Source organism: Protopterus annectens, chromosome 3.part1, assembly GCF_019279795.1.
Source record: "Protopterus annectens isolate FY-2018-M chromosome 3.part1, PAN1.0, whole genome shotgun sequence".
Lineage (NCBI taxonomy): Eukaryota > Metazoa > Chordata > Ceratodontiformes > Protopteridae > Protopterus > Protopterus annectens.
The window spans coordinates 1,802,822,955-1,802,846,513 of NC_056732.1; positions in this window are offsets into that span (position 1 = coordinate 1,802,822,955).

Here is a 23,559-nt window from a genome sequence, read left to right on the forward strand (position 1 = left end):
CTGGAGGGTAAGCTCTCTCAACTCAGTACTGGCGTAACCACATCAGGAGGAGAAGGAAACCACACTCACTACAATTCCAGTCTCACATAGACCTACCACGACAGCAAACCAAACACATAAACACACAAAAACATACTTGGAGGCTCTAAATAAAAATCTGCCTAAGCAGCAGAGACCTCCAAAGCAGACACCCAAGCAACCGCTATCCCAAAACAAAACACGTGCAACACATAGCTCACAAAGCCAGTGTGCCAAACAGTCACAGCCCTTAAGACTAAATAACACACCTGATACACTTGTAATAGGTGACTCTATCATCAGGCACACTGACGTCCCGCTCACCAGGCTGAACAAGGAATAGGTCACGGTGAGCTGCCTGTCGGGTGCTAGGATCCGCCACATAACACAAGCACTCAGGTCACTCCAAGGCAAGTACAAATATGACTCAGTCATTGTCCATGATGGTGTGAATGACCTGAGACATACCTCCCTGGACTACATGAAAAGAGACATAGAGGAGCTCTCTGAGCATATAGCCCAGGCTGGTATGACCCTGACCTTGAGTAGCATCTTACACTCACCAAGAATGATGCCACAATATGAAGACAAGATGATCAATTTCAACAATTGGCTTAAGTATTGGTGTCATTCAAAGGGGATCAAATGCCTGTCTGCCTGGGATGACATGCTCGACAAGCCACGATGCTTCGCTAGGGACGGCTTGCACCTGTCACCCCTGGGCTTTTGGATATTGGCAAAGGCTCTTGCCACCCCCATAGTGCCTTTTTGAGGCAAGGCTCAGAAGACAAACCCACCTCCATAGATATCACAAGGGATAAGAAACTAAGAGTAATGCTACTCAACGCCAGAAGTCTAAACCTCAAGATGCATGCACTCGAAACTCTCCTTAGCATGGAGAACATCGATATCTATGCAGTAACAGAAACCTGGTTCAAGGCTCCCGAGAGCACCCCAGCACTACCAGGTTATACCTCATACCATGTTTTTCGGCCCCAAAACTTGGACCGAACCACAAAAGGAGGGGGAGTATCAATATTCGTCAAAGATATCCACACCTCCAGGTTGGTGGCACAGCACGAAGCATCATAGACTATCCATGTGTAACTAACAGTGGGTAAAACTACCTTCCAGTTTATAGCCTGCTACAGACCACCCACCCAAACCCAGGAACCCCACTCAGCCTTCCTGAGAACACTGGAAAATATGAAGGTCTCTCCAAACACCATTATATTGGGCGACTTCAACTACCCTAACATAGACTGGGATCATTACTCTAGCTACAACACCCTAGCCCAAAGGTTCCTAGAATTTATAAACTCAAATGCTATGGAACAACTTGTTGCCACTCCCACAAGAGGGGAAAACATACTGGACCTGATCATCACCAACATGGGGACTCTATGCTCCAGACCAGAAGTGTATCCCTCACTGGTAAGATTAGACCATAAACTAATCTCACGAGATATTCACATCCCGACCCCAGCCCCTGCCCAGAAAACCACAGTGAAAAGCTTCCCTAAAGCAAATTTCACACTCCTCAAAACCGAGGTGGAATCCTTCAAAGCCCCCGGGCCTGTGGAAAATACAGTCCAGACCACAGAATCCTTTATAAATGCATTCTATGAACACCTTCAGGAATGCATGGATCATGCAATCCCAAATAAAACCAAGACCCAATCCTCCAAAGTTAGGCGTCCTGTCTGGTGGACCCCAGCCATAAACAAACTATACAATAGAAGGAGGAAGCTACTACACGATAGAGCAAAATCCCAAAAAGGGAAGGCATCTCTGATCAGTATTAGCAAAAAACTACGGGCACTCATAAAATCGTCTAAGGCCAGCTTCGAGAGAAAAATTGCACAGGACACTAAGGATAATCACAAGGCTTTCTTATTGCACAGGACACTAAGGATAATCACAAGGCTTTCTTTAGTTATGTTAGGAACCTGGGTGGGAATTTCCAGATATATTCAGAATTAGTCCAAAATGACAAAAAATACACCAAACCCACAGACATTGCCAACATTCTAGCTGACAGGTTCAGTGCAAACTCCCCCCCCCCCTTCCCCTCCAAAAGGGCAAATATCTATCCCAGCAGAGTGTTGCCCCCCTGACATCTCAGATGCTCAGGTAAGAGCCGCCCTCTCCAAAGCAAAAAACACAGCATCAATGGGACCAGACGGTGTCCCAGGCTGCGTCCTACATGAACTCCAAGAAGAACTAAACCCAAACATAAAACTGCTGTTCAATCCCAGCCTTACTACAGGATATGTACCCAAAGAGTGGTGTACAGCAACAGTGGTCCATCTCCACAAAGGTGGTGCCTCAATGAATCCTGGAAACTATCGCCCCATAAGCTTGACTAGCTTGGTCTGCAAAGCTATGGAAAGGATCATCATGGACCTCATAAATAAAGATATTGGGGACCTATAGACACTGGATCCTACCCAGTTCGGCTTTGTTAAGGGCAGATCCTGCCTCTTAAACCTGGTCGATTTCTTTGAAACAGTCACCAAGGCCATTGACGAGGGGAAGGTAGTCCACACAGCCTACCTGGACCTTGCAAACGCCTTTGATACAATACCCCACTTGGGCATTATGGATAAGCTCACCAGCTTAAATATAAGCCCCTATGTCACTAGATGGGTTGCAAACTGGCTCAAGGACAGAACCCACATGGTTAGAATTGCTGGAGCCATGTCAGACTCCAAACCAGTTATAAGTGGCGTCCCACAAGGCTCAGTTCTGGGACCTCTCTTGTTCGGTATATATTTCTTGGAGGTACAGGCTAACATGGAAGGACTGTGGCTGACCAAGTTTGCAGATGACTGCAAACTGAGTGCCATAATCGACTCTCCACCCTACACAAGCATCCTACAAAAGGGCCTCATAGAAACAGACAACTTGGGCCAGAGCCATGGCCTCAAGCTAAATGCCAAAAAGTGTGTAGTCATCCCCTTTGGCAAAAACAAAGTGCCCACAAATTCCCACATAGGTGGTAATCCATTAAGTACAGAAGAAGTAATTAGGGACCTGGGGACCCAAGTTGATAGCAATCTCTCATTTGACAACCAAGTGGCCAAAGTGGTTCGAAAAACATTTTATATAGCCCACCTAATCATGAAGGGATTCACATCTAGATCAGGGGAGGTCATCGTGCCTCTTTACTCATCCCTCATCAGGCCCATAATTGAGTACAATGCCCCTTTTGGGATGTACCTTACCAGACACCTGCAGCAACTGGAAAGACCCCAAAAGTACCTTACCAAGAGGATCAAAGGGCTCAAACAGATGCCATATGCTGCCCGGTTAAAGAAACTCCAGCTCTACTCAGTGGCATACCGCCTGCTCAGAGGCAATCTGTGCCTGATGTATAAAGCCATGTCCAACCTGGAATTAATGGACATGCTGCACCTCAGAAAATCCAAATTCCATCGAGCAATATGCTCGAGAGACTTGAACCTCAGCACTGAAATAAATAGGACATGCTGGAGGGACAGATTCATAACCCAAAGGCTCTCTTCACTCTGGAATAAAATCCCAGTCCAGGTTAGGAAGAGTCCCTCATTGACTCTCTTCAAGAGGAATCTTGATGAGTGGATGGGAGATAGTAGGTTTACCCCGGGTATCACTTCTGTGTCACTGTTAGGCAGAGGCACAGTATACTAACCTCGAAAAAGGGCATAGCAAAATTCATTTAAAATGGGTGGCGAAAGCCAAACACACTCTGGCTAGGCTTATAAATGCCCTAGGGCAGATAGCCTAGTATGAACCTATAAACCTATGAACCTATGAAACAGAAAATTGCCAGTCCACATACGTTAAGCAACTATGATGTCCACAAACCAGTAATTCTTTCCTGTGATGCTTCAAAGTTTGGACTTGGTGCAGTAATTCTCCAAGAAGGTAGACCAGTAGCCTGTGCATCTAGAACTCTTACCCAAACTGAGATGCAGTATGCTCATATTGAGAAGAAACATTTGGCAATTGTGTTCATATATTCAAAGTTCCATAATTATATTTAAGGTCAAGCTGTCCAGATAGAAATTGATCATCAGCCTCTAGTCACTATTTTAAAGAAACCTATGCATACAGCTCCAGCAAGACTACAAAGAATGATGCTTAGATTACAAAAGTACAACCGCAAAATGGTCTATACAAAAGGCAAACTTCTTTATCTGGCTGGTACCTTGTCCAGATTGTCCAGAAATACCTCAGAAAAGCTTGATACGGAGAATTTTTACTTCAATGTCATGGAAGTGCATAATTTTTCATCCACAAGACTTGATGAGTTATGAGATCACACAAAGACTGATCCAGTTTTGCAAAAGCTCAACCACTTCATCTGTGTTGGATGGCCGTTAAAGCAATCATATGTACCAACAGAAGTGCAACCTTATTTTCCTTGCAGAGATAAGATGTTGTTGGAAGATGGTATCATTTTCAAGGGTCCTAAAGCTGTTGTTCCTACTTCCTTACAACATGAGTACATCCAGATTTTCCATCATGGCCTACCAGGTTCTGAAGCTACCAAAAGAAGGGTGAGATGTCTCATATTTTGACCTTCTCTAGCAAAAGACATTGATAAAGTACTTTCATCTTGTTCAGTATGCAATATTACTAAGCCGCGTTTGCAAAAAGAACCACTTCACCTAAACCAGATTACTGAACTACCTTGGTCAACAGTAGCCACTGACATATTCGAGTGGAATAATCAATATTACTTAGTGTTGGTAGACTCTCTTATTCAAACTGGTCTGAGATTGATTTTCTACCTAACCTAACATCCAGTACTGTTATTCTTCTTCTTCTTCTTTCAGCTGCTCCAGTTAGGGGTCGCCACAGCAGATCAACTGTTTCCATTTCTTCCTGTCCTCTGCATCTTGCTTTCTCACACCAACCACCTGCATGTCCTCTATCACCACATCCATAAACCTTATCCAAGGCCTCCCTCTTTTCCTGTTACCTGGCAGTTTCATCCTTAGCATCTTTTTCCCAATATACTCTGCATCTCTCCTCAGCACATGTCCAAACCAACGTAATCTTGCCTCTCTAGCTTTGTCTCCAAACCTTCCAACCTGGGCTGACCCTCTAATATACTTATTTCTAATCCTGTTCATCCTCATCACACCCAGTGCAAATCTTAACATCCTAAACCCTGCCACATCAAGCTCTGACTCCTGCCTTTTTGTCAGTGCCACTGTCTCCAACCCATATAACATAGCTGGTCTCACTACCCTCTTGTAGACCTTCCCTTTCACTCTTACTGGTACTCATCTGTCACAAATCACTTCTGACACTCTTCTCCACCCACTCCATCCTGCCTGTACTCTCTTCTTCACCTCTTCCACACTCACCATTACTCTGAACTGTTGATCCCAAGTACTTAAACTCATCCACCTTCGCCACCTCTACTCCCTGCATCCTCACCATTCCTCTGTCCTCCCTCTCACTCACACACATGTATTCAGTCTTAGTCCTGCTGACCTTCATTCCTCTTCTCTCTAGAGCATATCTCCATCCCTCCAGGGTCTCTTCCACCTGTTCTCTACTCTCATTACAGATCACAATGTCATCTGCAAACATCATAGTCCACGGGGACTCCTGTCTGATCTTGTCTGTCAACCTGTCCATCACCATTGCAAATAAGAAAGGGTTCAGAGCTGATCCTTGATGTAATCCCACCTCCACCTTAAACGCATCCATCACTCCCACCGCAGACCTCACCGCTGTCACACTACCCTTGTACATATCCTGTACCACTCTTACATACTTCTCTGACACTCCTGACTTTCTCTAAATCCACAAAGACACAATGCAACTCCTTCTGACCTTCTCTGTACTTCTCCATCAACACTGTTATTACCAAGCTGAAATGTCATTTTACAGTCCATGGTAGTCCATGCAAACCTATTTCTGACAATGGTGCCCAGTTTAGCAGTCAGTTGTTTCAGAAATTTGCAAAAGAATGGGACTTTATCCATGTTACCAGTAGTCCTGAGTATCCACAGACAAATGATCTAGCTGAGCAAGCAGTACAAAGTGCAAAGCAATTACTTGAGAGGTCAAAGCGTGACAATACCAATGTTTTCTTGAATCTACTTAATCGCAGAAATATACCCCATGACAATATTCGTGGCTCACCTGCTCAGAGACTTCTATCTAGGCAAACCAGAGCAATCTTGCTTTTCAGTTCTAGTTTGTTGGTGCCTAATGCTAAAAACACCTGAGCAATCAAAGCCCATCTATTCAAAAAGTATTCTTCCCAGAAGTCCAACTATAGCAAAATGAACAGATTTCCTCATCCATTGAATGAAGGAGAGATTGTGAGGATGCAAACATCAAAAGGGTTTGATCAAACTGGTCAAGTGAGAGGTATATGTGCCGAGCTGAGGTCATACCTAGTGGGATCTCAGGTTATAGAATACAGGAGAAATCACAGACATCTTCTTCTGGTATCCGAAGCAATATTGCAACATCATGCCTGTGATGCAGACTCTAGATCTCAGAGCAATCCAGATGATGTTCCTGTTGAAGGACACATCTCAATACCTGTTCCCATTCCAAATGATGTCCCAGATGTCCCTGAAGTTGAACATTCACATGTGTATAAAGGAATGTATTTAAATTGTAAGTCAGATCCTTGAAGGCGATTGGCCGAGGTACCAGATCAATGGTGACTGAATAAAGTGTGTGGAGCTGAACTCTGTATTTTTTGTACTCTCTTTCTCTCAGATGGGAATAATCTTTTTTGCTTCCCCTTTTCATTTTATATAGAATGTTCTTCTAAAGATCAAGAAGGACTTGCCATAGATGCTTCTGTTGATGGCCTTTTGGCTCAAACAACATTGGTTATTCCTTTTCATGCATATAGCCAAAGGCAGTTACCAAAACTACCTAACAGTGTACACTTTCTCACACGGTACAAGGGATCCCTTATCCACCCCAACATTCAAAATCTCCATCTGACTGTATAAATGATAGATTTTTTTATTACATTTAGGGACATGTTTTTCTGAGGACATGCAACAGATGATAAAAGAGGCAGGGCAACTTACTACTGTCAAATCATAATTATCCAGATAGAAAAGATTTTCTTGTTGGTGCCATAATAGAGAACAAGATTCATCCCAAGAGAGGGTTACTCTGGTTTTTCATTATCTGTGTCAGTTGATCAGACTTGTGCACATTTTTATCATGGTACAATGCCAATAGCCCCTCCCCTTTCATATTTATGCCAAGTCATTTTTTTTGAAAGGAGTATTTCATATTAAACCACCTACAAAATGACTGACACCCTCCCAGGATCTATATTTTGTGCTGGAGAAGTTAATTCTGTTTTCTTTTGAACCTGTACCCAAATTTTCTCTGAAATGTATAACATGAAGGACTACTTTGATCATTGCTCTGACTTCTGCTAGACAGGTGTATGTATTATAGATCCTTATGTCTACTCAAATGTTTTTAAACTTTCATAAGGACAGGATGAGTTTTAGAATCAGTCCTTCTTTTATACCCAAGGTTGTTTCTTAATTTACCAATAACTTGACTATTAATCTCTGTTTTCTACCCTGACCCAAAAAACAGGTGATAAAGAATTCTCCATACTTTGGATATCCACAGACAATTAACATTGTACTTGAACAAGACTAGAGATATTAGAAAGTCTAGCAAACTTTTTATTTCTATGATGGCAAGAATAATAGATGCCAATTTCTAAACTAACAATTTCTAGATGTTTGTCTAGTTTTGTTACTCAAGCCATGACAAAAATACCATAAAAGCATCAAGGCACATTTTACCAGAGTGGTGGCCACTTTTCAGGCTTTTTGGAAAAGTATGGAAAGTCTGTGCAGGTCTTGAGACAGTATCTTGAGGCTGAACTGGCAGCACCTATGAAAGCCAGAAGCCTTGTCCACAGATCTATTCTACAGACAGCTAATTTGTCCTCAGTGCACATTTTCACAGTGCACTGTAAACCTGATTCAGTATCAGGAGCCCGGCAGGGTTTGCTAGAGGTATTCTTCAGGGACTCCTAGCCTCTAACCATTCTTCTGCCACCTTTTCTTCATGAACTTTGGAAATTGTCCCATATTGTTTTGGCTCCCAGAAGAGTGATAATGCAAAAGATAGTACAGTTGTGTAAGTTAGTTTACTGTAACAGTAGAGGTTTGAATAGATCACTCAGAGTACAAGCACCACCCCCCCTCCATCCCCCTTTTTCCTGCACTTTCCCTGGCCAGGCTGAGAATCCCTCTTTTGCTCTTCTGACAAGACATGGCATAATTACCTTAGGGTTTTTGGCTTCAGCCTCACTATATAGGGCAGAAATCTGAAGCGTTGTAGACCACTTTTACACCATTCATAAACTGTTAACCATTATCTTTCTTTTTTAACTATAAATGTTGAAACTCAAATGCAATTATCAATTAAAAAGAAGGAATTTTATAGCCCAAGTGGTAACTAATCACAAAACCTGCTCACAGAAATAGTGCCAGAAGAAAGATAACTTTTTTTTTGCGATTGGCTCTAATGATTGCCCAAAGGACAGTTGTGAGAATGTAATATGCACCTGAGTATGTGTGTGTACAAGTGTAATGTAGCTGTGCTTTGAGAACAGCTGGGGGATACACAAGTTCCTCCCAGCAATGTTTCTATGTTCATTATTCACCAAATTGGGAAAGAAATTAGAATATATGAAAATAAGAAAATGGGGAACAGCAAGCGGAAGAATATACTCTAGGACACAAGGAAGGTAACAGTGAGAATGGATAGGGGAAGAAAGGTACTTTTTTGGGACACATGTCCAATTTTTAACAAGGGTAGATGAGAAGAATGTAAGAAGAAAAGCAGAGGATGAAAGACTGTAGAGGCATGGAGTCAGGGGCAGACAGACAAATGTAAAATGCAAAGACCAACAATGAAGGTGCTAAAATAAAAAGGGGATGTTTCACAATAGCTATACTGACAGACTGAGAGAGAGGGGACAAGGGGTGATGGAGAGGATTGGGCAGCAAACAGGGGAGGTGACGCACTAGGATGGGAAACACTAGGTTGATTGGTAGGGTGAGCACCCAGTGTTTTAACTTAATTGTATTTATTTATTTATTTACATTTGTTTACTGGGAAATTCCAACTGTATATGCAGTAAATGTTGCAAGTTAAGATACTTTGTTGTTGTTTATAATATTAGTAACAAAGTTGTCAGACAAGATGTTAAAGTATGTAAAGACAACTAGCTATTTCTGACTGTGGTTAGTAGTGGCGGTAGTATAGTTGGATTAAGAGTCTAGGTGGAGGGGGAGGTAAGGGGTGGAGGTGTTAGTCTGGATTAGAACAAGGACAAAGCCAGTGCAAATTTAAGTGGAATTTGAGCGCAGTCTTGAAAACACTGCTGGAAAGTAGAGTAGTTATAGAGGGTGGCAGATTGTTCCAAAGTTTAGATATGGTACATGGAAATATGGCTTTTCCTGCTGAGTTTTTGGATTTGATAACAGTGAGTTGATTTTTATTGCTTGATCTTAGGGGCCTAGTGGGGTGATAGGGTTGGAGAAGGGTTTGAAGGGATGTTAAGGGGGTGGTTAATAAGTTTATGAGCGATAATGAGTTGATAAAAGTAAAGGAGTTGTGGGAGTTCTAGCCAGTTTAGTTCTTTAAGGGAGATACAATGATGGCTGCGGTAGGAGGTTCCAGTGGCAAATTTGACAATTTTGTTGTAACAAGAATCCAGCTTGTGTAGGCCTGTCTGTTAAAGGTTTGTAAATAGGGGGATGCATAGAATAGGGTGGAGATTAGCTGGGAAATGGCTATGGAGATTCTAGCTGCTTTGGTTAGGAATTGGCGGCTTCTATATAATGCACCAAGTTTCTTGTGAACTTTTTTGTATTGTGAGAGATATGTGGGTGGCAAATCTAAGTTTGTTGTCTATTTCCACACCGAGTAATTTTGTGTGTACTGATGCAGAGATGATGGTATTGTCTTTGGCAAGAATGGTGAAGTGGGAGGTGTTTTGGGTGGCTTTGGAAGGTTGGAACAGGAGAACTTTTGTCTTACTTGGGTTGAGTAGGAGCTGAGCATTGAATAGCCAGCTTTCTACAGAAGAGAATGATTACTGTGTGATTTGTTGTAGCTCTGGTAGAGTGGGGGCAGAGCAGATGAGAGAAGAGTCATCTGCATACTGTATAGGAGATGCTTGCGTGGTGGCAGTATGTAGGTTTTTAGTGAAAATGAGAATATCAAAGGACCAAGGATAGACCGTTGGGGAACTCCAAGAGTAACTGGGAAGCAAGGTGATATGTTATTGTCCCAGATTACTGATTGCTGGCATCCACGTAGATAGCTGTGGAACCAGTTGCAGGCTGATTGTGAGAAGGAGAGGTTGGGGAGAGTAGAGATACCATGTCAAACGCCTTTGAGAGATCTAGAAATACGGCAGTAGAGAAGAGGCCATTGCTTTTGTGATGAAGTATAGTGTTGATGAAGGAGAGCAGAGAGGAGGTAGTGCTGTGATAGGCCTGAAACCATGTTTGGTTTTGGAGAGGAGATTATTAGCCAGGAGGTAGTTGGAGACCTGGGTGTTGATACATTTTTCAAGTATCTTGGAGAGAGGTGAGAGGCTAGCAATAGGGTGGTAATTGGAGAGGTCGGTGAAGGGGGTGCCTTTGTGGAGGGGAAATGATGTGGGATATTTTCCATATCGAGGAAACATAGTCTTCTGTTATGGAACGTTTGATTAGAATTGAAATTGGGTAGGCTAGTGTATCAGCTGCAATTTTCAAGTATTCAGAGGGGAGGCGGTCAGCTGCAAGTTTGGTGGGTTTAAGTTTTGACAATAGTCTTTTTACGTTGGAGGTAGGTACTGAGGTGAAGAAGAAAAGAGGAGTGGGGGGGATAGGGTTAGGAGTTGGGGGAGCTGTTGTAGGGAAGCGTTGTTTGTTTAGAGATGTTATAGTTTCAGTGAAGTGTTTGTTGAAGGATTCAGCAATACTGATGGAGTTGGGGGGAATGGATGGCTGTGAGGTATTAACCTTCCCTTGGTGGAGTATAGTGTTAATAGCAGACCAGAATTGCTTAGGGTTGTGGTTGGTAGAATTTAGGGTGGATTTATAGTGGAGGAATCTGTCTAATTTTATATGCTTTTTGGCTTTCTTGTGCAGTTCAAGGAATGATTGCCTATCCGAGTTATTTTTTGTTAGTCAAAAGTGCTCCCAGGCCTTATCTCTGTATTTCATTAGGGTTCTGGTGGTCTTTTTTAACCATGAGGTATGGCTGGATCTGACTTAATTGCCTGGCTAGACCCAGAAAGAGGTCAATCACCATCATGACTGCCCTCTACACTGGGCCCCGCCTCAGATGGTGGTGAAGGCAGTGCCAGGCAGTGGCTGTATTCTACTACTCATATAAGTACCCTGTCCATGTGTCTTCCACCTCCTTCTGGGTGAAAGATTGTGACCACACAGCCATGGCAGATGCTGTAAAAGTGGTAAAGTAAATGGATAGAAATAAAAACTAAAGTATAAAAAAGGATGGTGTCAAAGAGAAAGAAGGGAAAGAGAAAGAGAAAGATCTTGCAATGCTAACTGTGCCTGCTGATGATGCGTACATGTACCTCCCAGCATACTACACAGCTAATATGCATGCTATTTCAAGCTCTGTACTGTTGACTACCTGTAGAAATTAAACTGCCTTTACTGGATAATTTGAATATAGGTGTTTTGTGGCAGTGCACCCCTGTCCAAGGGTTTGGGAGGATTTGGAGCTAAACCGGCAGGCTGGTGATGTTAGACATAACAGCCCATGGTGGGTGTATGTGATTGCACCCCTGTGGGCATGTGGTATTAGGCTAGGTCAGAGATCTAATATGTACACTTGGACAATGTTACTATTTATGTAGCTCAACATGCCTGTAATTGCAGCAATTGCTGACAAAACAGACAGCATTCAATAGGTGCTTGGCAACCAAAATAATATTTGCTACATATAGATTATAGACCAGAGATATGACATAAATGCCAGTGGTATGCCAGGTAGAGGTGGCATTAGCATAAGCATATTAAGTGAAACACCCTGGACCAGCTCGTTCTTACCCCCACTAAAGGTAGCAACATCCTTGAATTGGTCATTACTAATATGGGTGACCATTGCTCTACATTAGTAGTCAGCTCCTCCTGATTAGATCTGACCACAAACTAATCATCTTAGAAATCCACATCTCTACCCCCCCCCTCGCAAAGGTAACCACCATGAAAATCTTATCCAAAGCTAAATTTGGGCTCTTAAAAACTGAGGTGGCTAACTTCACGGCACCCATGCAAATGAAGAATAGTTGCATGACTGCCGAATCATACACCAATGCACTGTACGTACACAAAAACAAATGCCATACCCAATAGAACCAAGATGCTCTCCTTCAAAAAAAGGAAACCAATTTGGTGGTCCCCTGCCATAAACAAACTCTACAACAGAAGGAGGAAACTGATGGAGAATAAGATGAATTCCCAAGATTGGAAAAACTCCCTCATCAGCCTCAACAAAAAGTTGAGATCCCTCATCAAATCCTCTAAAGCTAGCTATGAATTGCAGCAGATAGTAAAGACAACCACAAGGCCTTCTACAGTTATGTAAAGAATCTCCATGGCAATACCCAGAATTGTTCTGAGCTGCTTCACAATGGTACCTCCTATACCGAGCCAACAAATATTGGCAATATACTGGCCGACACATTCAGTACCAACTTTACCCCCCCAAAGGACCAATCACAATACCAGTAGATTGCCAGACACCCAGTATTACTGCTGCACAGTTTAAAACAGCACTGTCCAAGGCCAAGAATACATCTTCTATGTGACCTGACACTATCCTTGGATGTGTTCTACATGAACTACAGAGTGAACTGGCACCTCACCTGTGTTCCCTATTCAGTCACAGCCTCACCTCAGGCTTTGTCCCTACCAAATGGCGCACTGCTACAGTCATCCCTCTCCACAAAGGAGGAGCGAATACAGACCCTGGGAACTATCGCCCCATTAGCCTGAAGAGTCTGATATGCAAAGCTATGGAATGCATCATCATGGACCTAATAAACAAGGATATAGGGAATCTCCAAACTCTGGATCCCACACAGTTTGGCTTTGTGAAGGGTAGATCATGCCTGGTCAACTTTGTTGACTTCTTTGAGTCAGTAAACAGAGCTGTGTTTGGAGGCAAGGTGTTTCATACAGCCTACCTTGATCTGGCCAAGGCCTTTGATACCATTCCTCACTCAGAAATCATAGAAAAACTCACTAATCTAGGCATCAACTCCTATATCACTAGGTGGGTTGCAAACTGGCTCACAGATAGAACCCACAGTATGAAAGTAGCTGACTCCAAGTCAGACTGCCAACCAGTCATGAGTGGAGTCCCACAGGATTCGGCCCTGGGTCCTCTTCTGTTTGGTATCTACTTCTCTGAAGTCCAGGCCAACACGAAGGGACTCTGGCTGACAAAGTTCACAGATGATTGCAAGTTAGGAGCTATTATTAACTCCCCAGCTGATGTTGACATCCTACAGAAAGGCCTCACTGAGACCGACTTGTGTCAGAACCATGGCCTTAAGCTCAATGCTAGAAAATGTGTTGTCATCCCCTTGGGGAAAACCTAGTTCCCATGAATTACCACATCAATGGTAGTTCACTGAACACAGAAGGCATTATAAGAGATCTGGGAACACAGGCTGACAGCAACCTCTGTTTTGACCAGCACATTGCCACTATGGTCAGAAAGTTCTTCTATGTGGCACATCTCATTACTAAGGGTTTTGCATCCAGGAAGAAAGAGGTCTTTGTCTCCCTCTACTCTTCCCTCATTAGGCCAATCATTGAGTACAATGCCCCATTTGGCATGTACCTCACTAGACACCTGCAACAACTGGAGAGGCCGCAAAAGTACCTCACAAAGAGGGTCCTAGGCCTTAAATACTTGTCTTATATGGACTGACTCAAAACCCCCCTACTATTCTCTGTCTCATATCACCTACTTAGAGGCGATCCCTGCTTGACTTACAAAGCCATGTCTGAACCAGCTCTGTTAGAAATGCTACATCTAAAGAAATTCTAATCCCTCTGCACCACACACTCCAGAGACCTCAACCTCATTACCAAATCAGCAGAACATGCTGGAGGGACAGGTTCATATCCCAGATAATGCGTATACTATGGACTAGACTTCACATACATGTCAAGCAGAGCATCTCACTGGCCCTCTTAAAGAGAAATCTTTATGAGTGGATGGGAAATAGAAAATTCACCTCGGGGATCACTCCAGTGGCTCTACTCGACAGAAGTACTGGGAACTAAGGTCAGGTGGCACGATGCCAGGGTAATCCTATGGGCTAGGCTTGTAAAGGCTCCAGGGCCATTAGCCTAGTACACACTGTGATGACCGTGCCCTGGCCCAGCAATCAAGGAGCCTCAATCCTCACCACTAACACCAGGGAGGTTGTCTCCTAGAAGAGAGAAAAGGATAACTAATACACACAGTAAAGTACAATTTCCCTTAAGTGCACACAGAGATCACAGTCAGTCTGGGGTTGGTTGCTCCCTTGCTCACCAGGTCCCCAGTAAGACTCCCCGCTGGCACAGCTATAGGGTCCAGGTCTCAGCCTAGCTGGGCAAGCTAAAACCTCCAGTACCCTCTTTGTCCAACCAGTGCTTTGTGTCCCTGCCAAGTAGCTGACACAACACACACACACGCACACACACACACACACACACACACACACACACACACTTTGAAATAAGCATTTATACAACTTCACAGATACTCCTGTGAAAGGCTGACACAGATTTTCCAGCTGTGCCCCTTTACCCAGAACATATGGTAGTAATTCCTGACACCACCCAGCTAATAATATCAGCTACTAAAAGGCCCCTAAAAGGGTGTCCAATTATTACTGTGCAATAGTATTATCCAATGGTAATGTGACTATTCAGTCTAGGTTTATTGGAAGGGCTTAGACAGTACACGCTATAAATATATACTGTACTCTAAAGCATAATTTATCTCTACATAAACCAGCCACAGGTAGAAGGTTTTAAACATATTTAATAATAAATAATTAAAAAACAAGACAAAACTACTACACCACAGAGATATCTAAGAGTTCAGAGATCACACAGAAACTTAAAATAATACAGTAGGACAGTTCTGATTTCAAAGAAAAATACCTAATTAATCTTTACTAGCTTTAACTATGCCTACAAGAAATCACAGTGCTATAAACTTACATGTGAGCTTAGGCAGAATGCTGAGTTAGATATCCAAGATCAAAATGTTCCTGGTGTGAGAAATAGTGTTTAAACATTACTAACCAACATGTCTCTAAGGCCCTCCTAAATTACATCATTTTTGACACTTACATTTTCCCAGTATTCATATTGCATCATCTTAACACCTGGTCTGAGTTCTCAGGCCACAAACTGCATTATTCAGCAATCTAAGACCTGCTCAGAAACCTACAATACAAGGCATTTCACATGTATATTCTAACAGAAACTAGAGCAATAAAGCACCTTCCATATGTAAATTCTGGTCATAAACTTTAGCCTTAAAACAATGGGCATGAAACCTTCATCCAGATGCACTGGATCTGAATTCTAACAGGAAAGGGTCACAACATGCTTCACTGGGCCAGTAGAGTGCAATGTTGTCACATATTTTGCAGTTCCACATTTCACAGTATTCTTTTACACTCAAGAAAAACATGCCTGTATTTTACATTTATTTACAAATGCCAGAATTATATATCAAATTCTATTTGACTAGGCTGGCGGCCTTCGCCCATTTCTCTCCAATCGTCACACACACCTATGAACCTATATGGTCTAGAGATGCACGGTCCAGATGATTAAATGCAGTCCCCCATACAAACTCCTGGACTATGGCAGTATGCACAGTGCATGACTGTAGCAACATTCCTACAGGTTAACCACCATATGACAATGGTGTGCTGTCTAGGAATTCCAAAGCAAGCATTTCTCTGCAAATAAGGAGTATGAGTATCTGCTTAATAGGTAGGTTGTGCATGTGGGAGTGCAGGGTTTCATAGGTAAACACTAGGTTATTAAGACCTTAATCATTATGTCACACCCTCCCCCCAGAAGATTGGGACCCTAGTTTAACACCACATAGTACAGCATCCCCCTTATGCTGCACTGCAGTGTCAGCAATTCATCTACCAGGTGTGGGAATTTAACCCACAGCCTTCTGCAGCAAAAGCACTTATATATATGTATATCTATATCCATGTGTGTGTGTGTGTGTGTGTGTGTGTGTGTGTGTGTGTGTGTGTGTGTGTGTGTGTGTGTGTGTATATATATATATATATTTTATATATATATATATATATATATATATATATATATATATATATATATATATATATATATATATATATAGAGAGCGAGAGACAGATACACACACACACACACACACACACACACACACACACACACACACACACACACGCACACACACGCACACACACACACACACACACACACACACACACACACACACACACACACACACACACACACACACACACATAGATAGAGAGAAAGATAAATAGAGAGGCTGTATAACACTGTACTAACATTGTGACACAGGTATGCCACTGATAACTGTACAAAATGTAGGGGTGCTTAGTTTTATGCTGCTCTGATATACCTAACTAATCAACAACATGACAGTAATCATACTCATCATCCCTGCATCTGGAGGGAGAATGCATTCTTCCCTAATACAGAAGCTCATTCTCCACCTTCATTTGCCTGCTGTGTGACTCTCAGCAAAACACTTAATCAGATAGAACTCCTGAATCACCCCTGAGGAGGGTCACCTGTGTTTAGAGGGCTTACCCATTCAATAAATATGTAAAAAATCTCCTGAACTGAAAAGCAAGAACAACAGATAGAAAGCACATTGATTAAATGTCATACAATGGCTCATGTAACTATACAGGAATTAGTACAACAGTGACCAGCCTTGCATACTTACTGTACATTTCAGGAGCATGCTCACTGTTTTCTTCCCATTGGCTAAAATGACAGGATGGTGCCTCTTCTGGTCAGTAAAGTAGTTCTGGCTATGCTCATTAGAGAAGCTGATACCAGAAGCAACAGCACCACCCTGGCAAGACCACCTTTGACATCCACTTTATATTAAGGATCAAACCAGAGACTCCAGGTGGTCTTTGTACATAATGTATAGAAAGATTTTACTTTCTGTACTGCCACCCAGGAGCTCTGCTACTTTCAGTGCCCACAGAAGCGATGGCCATTCATCCAGAGAAAAATGGTAGACCTCTCACAGTCAACAGTCACACATGCTGATACTGTTGACACATAACACACATCTTCAGACCTCTTGTTAGCTCATCCAGATATAATAACACCATTAAATAGAGCAGAAATACATGGCATAGCAAGATGGCTTTAGGCTGTGAACAGTGGTATGGAAAGAATGTACAAGCATCTCATTGCCTGCATATGTAACTAGTTTTACTCTTCAGCACATGTACAGGCCATAATATTACATTAGTATTCTCCACACCCCACTGGGGTAACTAAACCACACACATGCTCACTGTGCTTTAAATGTAGTCATATGAGTGCACAAAGATGATTGAGCCTGATATCATGGCAAAGGTTAATCGGATGATAAGATAAACATGAAGTACATGAAAATGTGGTTGAATTAGGCTTATTATTATAACGACCATGCCAAGCACCTTGGAATTACACAACAGTGGCAGCTGTTATCATTGCTGGGCTGATTGTGCTATGGAAGGTTGCAAAAATAGCCACCTGCACAACTGCTATCCCCAAGAGAAAACTGAAGGAATGCATGTGGTGCAGGTATGAAGAGAGGCAAATGAATGAGAACTGGCTTATTTTTTAACTTTAGGCTGTACTATTTATGCTTTATTTGTGAGTTGGCTGAGGAACTACATGATAGTTTGATACTGTAGGGGGAAAGCTAATAGGTATGAATGCCAGCAATGTTAAGCAATGTTACATACTGCATGGGAATCTCTAAACAGGTTTCCCTGCCATTGCAGGAAATGTGGAGTTGATGTAACATGGAAAGTTCATTAAAAAAACAGTGATGTTTGTTTCATTATATACTATACAGGTAACATAGGCCAAAGTACAGGCTGGGCAGTGTGTGTGTGTGTGTGTGTGTGTGTGTGTGTGTGTGTGTGTGTGTGTGTGTGTGTGTGTGTGTGTGTGTGTGTGTGTGTGTGTGTGTGTGTGTGTGTGTGTGTGTGTGTGTGGTGTGTGTGTGTGTGTGTGTGTGTGTGTTTGTCCACTAAATATTGATATGCAGAAGTACTCCGCTTGCTAATATGTACTTCACATTTGTTGCAACATATGCTGTAATATCCTATAAGTGAAGGTTATGTCTCTCATGTGTATGAGCCCTGTAAGTAGTACATACAAAAAAATCCACTCCTGGTCTAGGATAATAAATCTACGGCGCAGCTCGAACAGGCAAATTATTTTATTGAATAAAATTCCAACACGTAGTTAAGCGCTTTCATCTGTTTAAATACAGACTTCTTCAGAACCAAATAACACAGATCTCATACAGTTTAAATAACCAATTTGGCGCCAAAAAATATTTAAAACCTTAAAGAGATATTTTGTTTTGTCTGATTATGCACACAGTACTTTCTAATGTATAATAAATCTGAATGCATATATAAATATAGCAAAATACAATAAATACAAAAAGAAAACATAATTTGATGTCTAAAATTTATATATTATAAAAATATATATAATAAATATATATATATATATATATATGTATATGTATATGTTGCTCCTAAAACATTTGCCATGACATACACATTTTATTCAAGTATTAAGAAAGGTTTTATACTGATACTATCATTGATGCCTGGAAATCTAGTGGCATCTGTGTATATCTGCCACTTGCTTTCCATCATAGCTAAATACACTTTCCAGTTCCCTCCACATACACCACTGTCAATCTGTTCAATAATAGAGAATTTAAAATTGTGTTGATACCCTTTGCTGAATATATGTTTATATAAAGCATTCTTCATATCTTTTATCTGGATCTTATAATAATGTTCATATATTCGTTTTTTTGATTTTTCTCTCCGTCTTTCCTATATAATATGCTGGGCAGACTGTACAATTTGCAAGATAAACTACTTGTTTAGTATTGCAATTGCCTGCCCTGCACTTGATGTATGTCTTATTAATATTATCTAACTTAATTCCCACTGCTTCATTAATGTATCTACATTGTTTGCAGGAGCCGCACTTCGAAGTTCCTCTAGATGTAGTCTTAAGTTTCTCTGAACATGTTATCCTCTCTAATAACTTTTTGATGTTTGGTGCTGTTTTATATACACATAGTATTAGTATAAAACCTTTCTTAATACTTGAATAAAATGTGTATGTCATGGCAAATGTTTTAGGAGCAACATATACATATACATATATATATATTTATGATATATATTTTTATAATATATAAATTTTAGACATCAAATTATGTTTTCTTTTTGTATTTATTGTATTTTACTATATTTATATATGCATTCAGATTTATTATATATTAGAAAGTACTGTGTGCATAATCAGACAAAACAAAATATCTCTTTAAGGTTTTAAATATTTTTTTGGCGCCAAATTGGTTATTTAAACTGTATGAGATTTGTATTATTTGGTTCTGAAGAAGTCTGTATTCAAACAGATGAAAGCGCTTAACTACGTGTTGGAATTTTATTCAATAAAAGAATTTGCCTGTTCGAGCTGCGCCGTAGGTTTATTATCCTGCACCAGGAGTGGATTTATTTTTTTTCTGTAAGTAGTACATGTTTGCCTGCTGAGAGTACTGATGCAGTAGCTATCAGAGTGGTATTGTGGGGTGAATTTAGCGGGCCGAAACTTACACGTCTGAGAGGCATGAATGGAGTAGCCTCATGCTCTACATCCTTCCATGGCATTACTCGTAGAGCAGTATATCCATATACCTTTACAGTCACCTACTCCTATGGACTGCAGATGTAGAGAAAGTGTGTGTGTATGCAGTGATAGCTGGTGAGTGGGGACAGAAAGCACAGAGTGACATTGAACAATTATATATGTGTGCTAGGGATTCACCTAGTTTTGCAACAAACACACCAATCATTCCTCCTTCAGAGATCACCATAGGTGAGGTGCATTATATGGTATTAGCAGCATTTTTGGTCACCCCCCCCCCCTTCCTACATTTGTACTAGGACATTTCATGTCAGTATTGTGCTATTTCTTTTGTTTTGGAGAATAGGATTGTCTTCACACATACACATACAGGGATATATATGTGGATAATAAAAAAGGAATGCATTCACCTCTTGCGGGATGTCATGTCTTAGGTCTATGCCCACCTGTGGGCTGCACATTCATACACTCTGGGGTCCTTTATTAGTTGACTGCATTGTGGTGCTGAATACAGTGTACATTATGCCGATGGTGTATGTCACTGACAGAAAAGGGGACTAAGACCAGCAGTCACAACCTCTGATGAGCATGTGGCATTTTCACAGTCATGGGGAGTTACTTTGTAACACTCCAAAGTGTTCTTGAGGGTATTATATGTATATAAACCACAAATTCAACCCCAGTTTAGCATCCATTCCCCTCATGAGCAGGAGCAACAGGTAACTGTCCCAACATATCCTTAATCTGCCAGCCTCTGGGTTACTCATTCACAAAACAAAAGGGCTAAATAATACAGTGGCAATCTAAGTCTAGGCTTTTTAAGATCCTCACAGATTGATCTGATCAGTAGCTTAGTAATCGTCTAGGAACTTATGAAACTAATAGAGTGGAATGAAACTAAACAGAAGTTTGGACTCCAGGTTGAAAATTGCTTTCCTTACCAGAGATTGATATCACAGTATAGGCAAAGGGACAACTTCCAAGATGGCTGCATGTTGAGTAAGATCTTAATTCTATCTCTCCCTGGGTGAAAACAGAAATTTAGCAGAGATAGACAGTAGACCTTTGTGTTTCCGGGTAAATTTCAGTAACTGGCTAGCAAGGTGGCTAGTAAGTGCACTGCCTGGATACAGGAAAAAATAAATACAGAGGACCTGAAGGAAAATCAGCTACAACAAGGTGAGGAAAAAACACTGAGTGGGAAAAGGTCTGCAGCTGTTCAGCAAAAAGCAGTGTGACCTCCAGACATAATGTCCAGTGATTTAGAGGAAAGTATAAGACAATGAAACACTTATGGAGTATATCAACTCAAACAACAAATGGCCTAAAAAATGGAAAAAGCTTTAAAAGATATTAAGAAGAAGTGAAACTGCAAAAAACATAGGTTGAAATGAAGAAATGGGCAGGCTGAATATTAGATTGCTCAAGAAAATATGTATCAAGAAAATAATAGAATTAGAGGACAGAGCAAGTAGAGAAAACCTGCTGTGCCAGAGAAGCTGGAAGAAACAGACTGTATTCATTTTATGAAAGCACAAATAAGCAACTGGGCTGGTATTCCGCAGCACAGGTTGTTAGTTGAAAGGGCATATTGTGCATATGCTCCCAACCTGGCTATGAAAAAGCAACCTAGACCTTTAATAGTAAAAATGCAATCCTACCAGCAGAAGGGGTCAATTCTGACAAAACTGTGGCAGAAGGACAAAGTACTAAACGTGGGAGACAGCAGAGTATTTATGGAGAATGACTACTCATTGTACACCAGGCATAAGAGGAGCAAATTTATTTCACTGTTTAAGGAATGTCAAGAAGCAAGCATGAGATTCAAACTGCTTTACCCAGCTATCTTAAAAATATTCTTCCCTGGAGGGACAAAATCATTTTTTTGATGAAGTACATGTTAATGATGGAATACAAAAGTTTGTGCAACAAAAAGTGAGCTGTGAAACAGAAGGAGATTCTGCTGTTTTTTCTTTTGGTAATTAAGACCACAGAGAGACTGTGCTAGTGAAACCTTTTCCAACTTTTCAACATAAAATGCTGCAGAGAAGAAAGGGAGCATGAGAGTTGACTAGAAGAATTGAGAGTACATCGGAAATTAAGCTAAGACAGGATTTGGAAGATGGAGATAAACAGGAATAAAACCAGTAACTTGGAAATTTACAAATGTGGAATTACAAAGCAATAACTTTATGTGTGAAATATGATAGAACAAGAACATCTGAAAATATTGGACTTTGCTGGACTTGTGGGGGCCTCTAAAGCATATGCCCTACGTCATACTTCATGTCATTAATGTTCAGAAAAATACTTAGGGGAGGGGAAGAGGAGCAAGAAACTTAACTGTAAGTAAAACAATTTTTTTCTTAACAGTAATATTTTTATAGTGTATGATTATCTTTGAGTGCAGTAAAGTAACGTTTTCTCAGTTATTTTAAGTGTAATGTGGATACTATTGTAAACAGGTGCACTTTATTTCTTTTTGCCTTCTTCTCTCTTTCTCTTTGTTCAGTTGTAAGAAATGTAAGCACTGCAATATAAAAAAATATAAGAAAAGTCTGGTTAAAAGAGCATGACAAAAGAAAAATTATTTTATTTTATTTTATCTTATTTTATTAAATTTTATTTAACATTGACTGGGAAAGTCCAACTTGGAACAAGTCAATTTTCAGCAGAGGCCTGGGGAGAAATGCTCCAGATACATGTCTTTGAAATGAATGTACTTTTTCTCATTCTTGCATGGGAGAATGACCAGATTAAGGTCCTTAGCTTGATCTAGTGACAAGTCTTAAGAGAAAACAAATAAATGAAAAAGAATATTCTAAGTTGTTTTTCTAGTGAACAAATGTAAGCTTAGTAGCAATTCTGTATCTGGTCCTCCTGTCTCCATGGAGACAATCTGATAAAGAGAAATTGGCTACAATGTGATAAAGATAAATTAGCTACAGTCTGGTGGAGAGAGACTGGCTAGAAAACAAAATAAAAGAAACATTGGCTAGGAGATGTTCTCTTCAGGTTTTCAGGATGGATATTCAGCATGATACATGGGACACAAGAAAAAAGGAGAGCTATAAAGATATGACAGAACTAGACAGCACTTACTAGAAGCACAGGCTGCACCATGCATCTTAGCATGGATAACCTTTTTTTAGGATAACTCAAGTCTGTTGGTGTGGTTGTCAGTATGGGACATTTGTTCCTATTAGGCGGGCAAAACTTCAATATTTGAAGATGTACATAGTTTTGTCTACTAGTATTAGGCTAATATGTTTTAGGGGGCATTGGGTATGTTATTTAAGGCTTTCAATAAAACAAAAAGTTACTTAAGATGTGATATAGATTGAAATAGATATGACAAGAAACAACTGTTTAAAAGTTCAACCTGCCAAACAGTGTATGCATGCAGCACAAAAGCTGGAACTAGACATTTAACAAAAAAGCTGTTATACATAAAAGATGGGAATGATAACTTTCTAATGCAATTATGCTTTAAGTAATGTCTTTAAATGCCAATAGTCTCACAGATAGATTCAAA